Here is a 10228-nt window from a genome sequence, read left to right as displayed (position 1 = left end):
GGTATTTGTTACCCTATGTGATAACTGTACTGTCCCTGCTCATACTGCTACCTACCTGGCTGCTGCAACGACCAGTGGCGCCGCTGATGGCTGCCTAGGCGCTGTGCAGCTTGGCGGGTATTTGTTCCTTATGTGATAACTGTACTGTCCCTGCTCATACTGCTACCTACCTGGCTGCTGCAACGACCAGTGGCGCCGCTGATGGCTGCCTAGGCGCTGTGCAGCTTGGCGGGTATTTGTTCCTTATGTGATAACTGTACTGTCCCTGCTCATACTGCTACCTACCCGGCTGCTGCAACGACCAGTGGCGCCGCTGATGGCTGCCTAGGTGTTGTGCAGCTCGGCGGGTATATGTTCCCTGTGTGATATTGTACTGTCCCTGCTCATATTGTTACCTACCGGCTGCCGCAACGACCAGTGGCGCCGCTGATGGCTGCCTAGGCGCTGTGCAGCTCGGCGGGTATATGTTCCCTGTGTGGTATTGTACTGTCCCTGCTTATATTGCTACCTACCGGCTGCTGCAACGACCAGTGGCGCCGCTGTTGGCTGCCTAGGCGCTGTGCAGCTCGGCAGGCATGTGTTTCCTGCATATAATGTCTGAATTTAATGTATGTAATGTCCCCCCCCCTCCCCTCCCTGGTTGATCCTGCACTGTAAAATCCACAAAAAATTCCTAGTGTGCGCAAGCACACATGGCCAATAAAGTTGATTCTGATTCTGATTCTGATTCTGATGAGCTGAGCGAAGTGGAAGATGCTATTTAAAAGGTATCTTAAGTTAGATTGTGAATCCTTACTTAAAGTAAAAGACACTGATACTGCTTCATCACGCATGATTTTCTCAACGACTTTTTCTACAACACCAAATACTGTAAGAAAAAGGGTTTGTGGAGCACTCAGGATAATATTTGATTAATCAATGAATAAAGTGCTTTAAAAATTAAAAAATGATGATCAGATGGGTATCACATAAAAATACAAGTTAATTTAATTATACACATATATGATGACACAATTAATAAAATAGTAGATAAAAATGATATTGCAATATTATATGGCCCTTAATGGGAAACAGAAAACACCACTTAGAAAGGACATTGGATACTTAAGTGAGTTCCGCTTGTTCCAAAGGTATGCTCTCCTCCCAAAGGATAATGGTGATCCCCACAATTGGAATGGGACAAATAGGGGTGATCCGGATTAGGCTGGTACTGGGGTGTCCATAGTTCCTGCTGAAGGCCTTGGTTCTTTGATCCACTGGTGGGCAAAAGGATGAAATAAATTACCTCACTTCTCGGATCGGCTCCAATGATTAAGCAGGTGGTAACCAAATTTATAATCCAGTCTGGGGGTTCCGGAGAGGGTATGGGGTGGTCCGTGGGGGGACAGGAGGAATAGCTGGTTCAAGGGGATAGTGTAGAATAGTCCAGTGTCCAAGTGGTGCTAAAATGCCTGACGCGTTTCGTTGTGCTAAGACAACTTTATCAAAGCGTGATTGTCTACATATATAGTAGACAAATCCTTTTGGTACGAGTTGACCTCCCTATGTTCTGTATGTGTCTCATATAGTGTAACAATATCACACTATTTGTTTCCTTTCTTTCTTTTTTGGGTTTACATACTTAAATTGAGAGGAAAACCATTCATCAAAAGCGCTCTGGGATCTATAGACATCGATTGGTATTGTATGTGAAGTGGTTCTTCATTGTCTGTGGACCCTAAGCTGCTTTTCAATTAGCGCAAGATTGTATTGGTCTTTACTCCTTTTTTACATAACAGCCCACCCTATAAGCGCCTTCATCACCCAGGGTGATCCTTGTTTTCCAACATCAAATACTGTACACTCATCCATCAATAAATATTGGCATATTTTACAAACCAATCCTAATTTGGGGGAGCATGCCAACATTTGCCATTTTTATGTTATAAATAGGGATGAGTCATTCGGATCCTAGAGATCCGAATGCCCCAGAACTTACCTGATCTGAGGCATTTCGAGTGGTTCTCTTCCCTTCTGCCAATAATCGAGTTGAAAATGAGGCTGAACGCCATCTTCCTGCAGTCAGATTCTCGTGAGACTGGGACTCTATATAAGTCCCGGCTTCCAGCGCCATCTTCATTCAGCATATGAAATTCAGACCGTGCTGTTTGCAGAGAGGGGCCTGCTATGGGGTCAAAATAACACTAATGGGGGACATACTAAGGGGGGACAAACTAAAGGGGGAACTAACAGAGGCTGCCTAACTTAATGGGGGCTGCTTAAGGGGGGCATACTGACAGGGAAACTAAAGGGTACATCTACTAAGGGGGAACTACTGAGTGGGAAACTAGTAAAGGCCAGGGTAAAACTACTAAGGGGGGACTACTGGTGGAGGAAATGTGTACAACTACTAAGGGAGAACTACTGTGAGGGAAACTAAACTAAGGGGGATGTCACGGCTAAAGGGCTGGATGGAGTCGTGCGGTGCACAGGAACCGGAGACGGACCAGGAGGAGTAGGATTGAAACGTGCAGGTTTAATAACTGATTTCATAAATGATAAACTTCACTCAAATACTTCTTTAAGTGACAGTTGGAATAAATTAAATAGAGTCCAGCACAATACTAATAACGGGCAGGGAAATCTGGAAACGTATACTTGGTGAGCCAGAGTACATAGATGAGGATCCGGAAGGAGGTTGATTTGATGACAGAAGAAATGGATCTGGATGACTGAAAGATGATGGAATGAATGAGTTGTATGAAGGAGGACAGCGGAAAGCTGTGCAGGGTAATTCTGGGACACAAGCAGGAACAAGCACTAGGTAGGACTTGCAGCATTGGTGTCAGGAGAAAACTTCCTTGTAGCAAGATGCAGGGAGCAAGGCACCAGAGTCAGGAGAGAAAGAGCCAGGATCCGGGAATCAGCTAGGAGTTGTGAATGACTCCAAAGACTCATTGCACTGACACTGAACAGCCTAGGCAGATCCCCTATATCCCCAGGGGATGGCTGCCATTGGCTGTCAGCACAGGATGAGGAGGGAACCTCCACTCTGGGCCAATCTGTCTCCTGCCCTCAACCAAGATGGTGACGCCGGCCTCCCGGCACCACTACTGCTGCCATCCCTACCCAGAGCTGCCGCTACCCGCACACCGCAGACCGGAGCCTGCACACGCTAGCCGGCGGCGGGCGCGGACGGGTGAGTACTGTACCCGCCGCGCTCCGTCGCGGCTACGTGTGACAGTACCCCCCCTTTTCAGGGTGACCCCAGGGCGCCTATGGGCCTTGTGCGGATTTCTCTGGAGAAATTGCTTTACCAGTTTTGGAGCGTACAAATCAATGGAATCCACCCAAGAGTTCTCTTCGGGACCAAACCCAACCCATTCCACCAGATACTGGGTACGAGAATTGCGGCAACGAGAGTCTATAATGCGTCTTACCTCGAATTCAGACCCACTTTCGGAGTTAATCTTGGGCGGTTTGGGAATCTTCTTTTGATAAGAGTTCAACCTTAAAGGCTTGAGGAGGGACACATGGAAGGAATTCGAAATCCTTAGGGAAGGAGGAAGTTGAAGTCTATAAGCGACAGGATTAATGACTTGGATGATAGGGTATGGCCCAATGAACCGGGGAGCCAGCTTCATAGAGGGCAGACGGAGGCGTATATGGCGGGTAGACAGCCATACCCGGTCTCCGACTTTCAATCTGGGCGCTGCCCTTCTTTTCCTGTCTGCCATCCTCTTGTATCGGGCGGAAGATTTAAGAAGAGCGGTGTGGACATCCGACCAGATTTTAGCAAAGCGTTGTAATGAAGTGGTTGCTGCAGGAACTTCGGAAGAGGATAATTCTGAGAAATCCGGAGATCGTGGATGTTTGCCGAATACTGTAAAGAAGGGGGTGGTTCCGGAGGAAGAGTGATAGGAGTTGTTATGCATATATTCTGCCCACGGGAGAAGATCCACCCAGTCATCTTGGGACGACGAGACAAACAGTCGGATAAAGGCCTCCAAGTCTTGATTCACCCGTTCTGTCTGGCCATTGGTCTGGGGATGAAAGGCAGTGGAAAACTTGAGTTTGACCTGTACCGCGGCACAGAGAGCTCTCCAGAACTTTGCAACGAACTGTACTCCGCGGTCGGATACAATCTCTTTGGGCAGTCCGTGAAGTTTAAAAATGGTTGAGATAAATAGCTGAGCCAGTACTGGAGCAGAGGGGAGACCTTTTAGTGGGAAAAAATGGACCATTTTCGAGAATCGGTCGACCACTACCCAGATTGCGGTATGACCTTTTGAGGGAGGTAGTTCGCAAATGAAGTCCATTGACAGATGGGTCCATGGTTCTGTGGGAATGGTTAGAGGGCGGAGAGGACCAGCGGGAGTTGTTCTGGGCACCTTATGCTGAGCACATCTTACACAAGAAGCGACGAAGTTGGTTACGTCGTGGCGGATGGTTGGCCACCAATAAGAACGTGACAGGAACATCAAGGTCTTTTGTGCTCCTGCGTGCCCTGCGAAGCGGGAAGAATGTGCCCATGACAATATTTTCTTGCGGAGTTCGGGGGGAACGAACGTTTTACCTGGAGGAGGAGATGGCTGTACGGTTACTTGGGCGAAGACCAGCGGATCGAGGATTGGACGAGGAGGTGTCTCTAGGTCAGAGGTCGTCTCAAAGGAGCGGGATAGAGCGTCTGCCTTAGTATTCGTGGTTCCAGGTCGGAATTTAATTTGGAAGTCAAAGCGTTCAAAAAACATGGCCCAACGGGCTTGGCGGGCAGTAAGGCACTGAGCCTGTTTAAGAAAGGACAGATTTTTGTGGTCTGAATACACGGTGATCTTATGCCGTGCCCCCTCCAGAAGGTATCGCCACTCCTCTAACGCAGTTTTGACTGCAAGCAACTCCTGTTCCCCGATGGGGTAATTCTTCTCTGCCGGGAGGAATTTTTTGGAGAGGAAGGCACAAGGGTGTAATTCTTGATCCTCACCTTTTTGTGACAAGATGGCCCCGATCCCTTCCGAGGATGCGTCCACCTCGAGAATGAAGGGCCTGTCGAGGTCTGGTTGGAGGAGGATTGGTGCCGTTATGAATGCTCTCTTTAACTGCTGGAAGGCAGAGGATGCTTCTGGCGACCATCGGCTTGGATCAGCTCCCTTGCAAGTGAGAGCAGTGAGGGGAGCAGCGATAGTAGAGAAGTTCCGGATAAATCGCCGGTAATAGTTTGAGAACCCTAGGAATCTCTGAATTCCTTTGAGTGTTGTGGGGGCTGCCCAGTCTTGGATGGCTCTCACCTTCTCTGGGTCCATTTCTATCCCAGTGGCGGAGAGAATGTGACCCAAGAATGGAATGGACGTGACCTCAAAAACGCACTTCTCCAACTTGCAGAACAGTTGATTTTGGCGAAGACGTCGTAGGACTTCGGACACTGTCTGTCTGTGAAGTTGAAGATTTGGAGAGAAGATGAGTATATCGTCTAGATAGACTACGATGGAGTGGTACAGCAAGTCCCGAAAGATATCATTTACAAACTGTTGGAAGACGGCGGGGGCGTTACAAAGGCCGAAGGGCATCACCAGGTATTCATAGTGGCCGTCGCGCGTGTTAAAAGCCGTCTTCCACTCGTCACCTGGACGGATCCGGATCAAATTGTAGGCCCCTCGCAGGTCCAATTTAGTAAAGATTGCTGCCCCTCTGATCTTGTCGAATAGTTCTGCGATAAGGGGTAAGGGATAGCGGTTTTTAATGGTGATGTCGTTCAGGCCCCTATAGTCGATACATGGCCGAAGACCGCCATCCTTCTTTTTCACAAAGAAAAACCCGGCCCCGGCCGGAGAAGTAGATGGTCGAATGAAACCTTTGTTTAAGTTCTCTTGAATGTACGAGGACATGGCCTCAGTCTCAGGTAGCGACAGGGGATAGATGCGGCCACGAGGAGGGAATTTCCCGGCCACCAGCTCTATCGGGCAGTCCCAAGGACGGTGAGGAGGCAGGGTGTCGGCACCACCTTTACTGAATACATCTGTAAATGAACGATATGGTGCGGGTATCGACAAGGGTGGAGCTGAAGAGGATGAAGGATAGTTACCCTCACGTTGTGGATGGGTCTGGTAGACCGGAAGGATCTGAGGAATGCAAGTAGACTGGCAATCTGTTCCCCAGGCCTTGACCTCCATATTGGTCCAATCGATGTGTGGGTTATGTTTGGAGAGCCAGGGAAGGCCCAGGACCATTTGGTGTGAGGACTGTGGAAGAATGAAGAATTCGAGGGTCTCTTGATGTAGAGCTCCTATGAGCAGTGTCACCGGGGTGGTCTGATGGGTGATTTGTCCACTACGAATTCGACTCCCATCCACTGCAGTGAGGACCAGCGAGTGATCCAGGGGTTGCACAGGCAGGGCATGTTGGGTGACAAAAGAAGAAGAAAGGAAGTTTCCCGCTGCTCCAGAGTCCAATATGGCCTGAACTCTTTTTCTCCCTTGGGGACACACAAGGGTAACCGGAATGGTGGAATCAGAAGAAGAGGGAGATGGAAGCAAGACTCCTAATCGGACCTCCCTCGGGGAGATTAGGAGCGGTCGTTTCCCGGCCGCAGCGGGCAGGAAGCCAATAAGTGAGCTGAGGAGCCACAGTACATGCATAGATTCTCTCGCCGTCTTCGGGACTTCTCTTCGAGAGAGAGACGGGAGCGGTTGATTTGCATGGGCTCATCTGTTGACACCGCAGGAGGCGGGGTTGGTTTGGAGGCTGGTGCGACATTGGAAGGAAATCGAGGGCGAAGGCGATCAGAGCGATTCCTCTCAAGTTGGCGTTCTTGGAGTCGCAGATCGACTTTGTTACATAATGAAATGAGTTCAGCCAGGGTGGAAGGAGAATCGCGAGTTGCTAACTCGTCCTTGATGCGCCCGGCTAGGCCGTTCCAGAAGGCAGAAACGAGAGCCTCTTCGTTCCATCTGAGTTCGGAAGCCAGGGTTTGAAATTGTACGACATATTGTCCCACTGGGCGACTGCCCTGACGAATCCTTAGGATCTCTGTGGCTGCGGAGGACACTCTGCCAGGCTCGTCGAAGATGCGACGGAAGGAGGCCACAAACTCTTCATAGTTATTGAGGATGGGATCCGCACGCTCCCAAAGGGGGGACACCCACTCCAGGGCTGGACCCGCCAGTAGGGACACGATGTAAGCCACCCGAGTCTTGGGAGAGGGGAAATTGGAAGGCTGGAGGGTAAAATGGACGTCACATTGATTCAGGAATCCTCGACACCCCCTCGGGGACCCGTCATATTTACTGGGGGTTGACAGGTGTAGATGGTGAGGAGCAGCTGGCCCAGGGGGAGCAGCAGAGGCCGAAGCTCCGGAGGTTGGTGCTGCTGAAACTGAGGGAGCCACCTGAGGTGATGACAAGGTCTGGAGAAATTGAGCCACTTGACGCTGGGTAGTCTCTACTTGTTCCAATCGAGCCATGATGCCTTGAAGAACATCCGTCATGGAGGCCTGTGCTTCACCCGATTCCATCGGGTCAGTGCAAACTGTCACGGCTAAAGGGCTGGATGGAGTCGTGCGGTGCACAGGAACCGGAGACGGACCAGGAGGAGTAGGATTGAAACGTGCAGGTTTAATAACTGATTTCATAAATGATAAACTTCACTCAAATACTTCTTTAAGTGACAGTTGGAATAAATTAAATAGAGTCCAGCACAATACTAATAACGGGCAGGGAAATCTGGAAACGTATACTTGGTGAGCCAGAGTACATAGATGAGGATCCGGAAGGAGGTTGATTTGATGACAGAAGAAATGGATCCGGATGACTGAAAGATGATGGAATGAATGAGTTGTATGAAGGAGGACAGCGGAAAGCTGTGCAGGGTAATTCTGGGACACAAGCAGGAACAAGCACTAGGTAGGACTTGCAGCATTGGTGTCAGGAGAAAACTTCCTTGTAGCAAGATGCAGGGAGCAAGGCACCAGAGTCAGGAGAGAAAGAGCCAGGATCCGGGAATCAGCTAGGAGTTGTGAATGACTCCAAAGACTCATTGCACTGACACTGAACAGCCTAGGCAGATCCCCTATATCCCCAGGGGATGGCTGCCATTGGCTGTCAGCACAGGATGAGGAGGGAACCTCCACTCTGGGCCAATCTGTCTCCTGCCCTCAACCAAGATGGCGACGCCGGCCTCCCGGCACCACTACTGCTGCCATCCCTACCCAGAGCTGCCGCTACCCGCACACCGCAGACCGGAGCCTGCACACGCTAGCCGGCGGCGGGCGCGGACGGGTGAGTACTGTACCCGCCGCGCTCCGTCGCGGCTACGTGTGACAGGGGAACTACTGAAGGTACAACTACTAAGGGGGCATTACTAAGGCTACTTTTATGGGGCACTACTAAGGGGGGCTGTTATATTGGACTAAAAATATATATATTTTTACTACAGGGCTGCCCCGCATCAGTCCAGCTGTGCTGCCCAGTGTCCCGTGTCAGTCTATGGGAGCTGCACACCATTTTTAAATAAAAAGGGGCTGTTAAGTGTATCGTATCATACTTGCTACATACATACATGCTGTATCAGTCCAGGGGTGAGCCAAGTGTGCTGTATAATTTATGGGGTGCTGATAAGTCTGCCATATCAGTCACGAGGAGCTGCCTTTTTTAAAATAAAAGAATAAAAAAGGTTTTTGTTTTTCTTTACTGAAGGAGTTTCGCATGTGTGCAGTATAATTCCAGCGGATCTCCATGTGTACCGTATCAGTCCATGGGTGACACCATGTGCGCTATATAATTCCATGGGTGCAGCCATGTGTCATGTACAGCGGCGTAGCTTTTTTGGGGAGCCCCCCCGCCATTAATGGGGGGCGCCCCCCCCTCCCCGTCCGGCTGGCCGGCCCCCTGTGCCCCCTCCCCCCATTGCCGCATGCTTACCTGTCTGCGCGTCCCGGCTCCCCTCCTGGCTTCAATAAATTCTATGCAGACGGACCACGATAAAATGGCCGCCCCCATACTGCAGACAGTTTCAGAGAACAGTCTGCTTTATGGGGCGGCCATTTTATCGTGGTCCGTCTCCATAGCATTAATTGAAGCCAGGAGGGGAGCCGGGACGCGCGGACAGGTAAGCATGCGGGAGATGGGGGGCGGGGGGATTACTATAGCACCGCAGCCCCCCGCCCCCGGTGCCCCCATATGCACAGCGCCCCCCCCACGACCGCGGGGCTGCGGTGCTATAGTTACGCCAATGGTCATGTATCATTCCAGGGGTGAGCCAAGTTTACCATATAATTCATAGGGTGCTGTTAAGTCTACCATATCAGTCCTGGGGAGCTGTGCTTTTTTAAAATTAAAAGAATAAAAAGGTTTTGTTTTTTTACTGCAGGAGTGTCGCATGTGTGCAGTATAATTCCAGGGGTGCCCTATGTGTAATATATCAATTTGGCGGTTCCGCCATGTTTGCTGTATAATTCCAGGGGTACCGCCATGTATGATGTATAATTCCAGGGTTGAGCCAAGTGTACCATATAATTCATGGGGTGCTGCTAAGAATAAACAAGTTTTTCTCTTCTTTTTTTTTTTAATTGCAGGAGTGCCGCCATGTGTGCTGTATAATTCCATGTGTGCCGCCACGTGTGCTGTATCAGGTCAAGGGTGCCTCCATCTGTGCTGTATAATTCCTGGGGTGAGCCAAGTTTGCCGTATAATTCCTGAAGTGAGTTTGCCGATTTATTCATGGGGTACTACCAAGTGTGCTATATCAGTCCAGGGGTGATGCTAAGTGTGCCGTATCTGTCCAGGGGTGCTACTAAGTGTTTGTGCCACCCATTTGTGCCGCTTAGCATAGTCATCCAGCTACCTCGGTGCAACCTTTTTGTCCTATAAACAACATTGTTAGGTGTGAGGTATTGAGGATAGACTGGAAATGAGTGGAAATTAATGTTTTTGAGGTTAATAATAGCATAGGAGAAAAAAAAGATTTTTATGTTAAAAAAATATAGATCCAGATCCAATACATGGCCAGAGATACAGATCCGAAACACGAAACACTAAAAGTGGCCGGTGCACATGCCTTGTTAAAAACAAAGTTGCAATATATAAATGGGTACTCTTTACCTAGAACGGCGCCCATCGCGGTGATCGCGACATCGCTGGCAGTACATAAACGGCCGCGACGCGATGCCCGCGATCACCGCGATTTTCCCATAGGGAACAATGTTAAAAAGCCAGATTGACCGCGATTTTGCATTCAATGCCTCAATGCCCGCGATTTT

Source organism: Crinia signifera, chromosome 6 (assembly GCF_055691185.1).
Source record: "Crinia signifera chromosome 6, ASM5569118v1, whole genome shotgun sequence".
NCBI classification, from domain to species: Eukaryota; Metazoa; Chordata; class Amphibia; order Anura; family Myobatrachidae; genus Crinia; species Crinia signifera.
The sequence above is the reverse complement of the archived record's forward strand: the minus strand, read 5'-3'. Positions refer to the sequence as shown.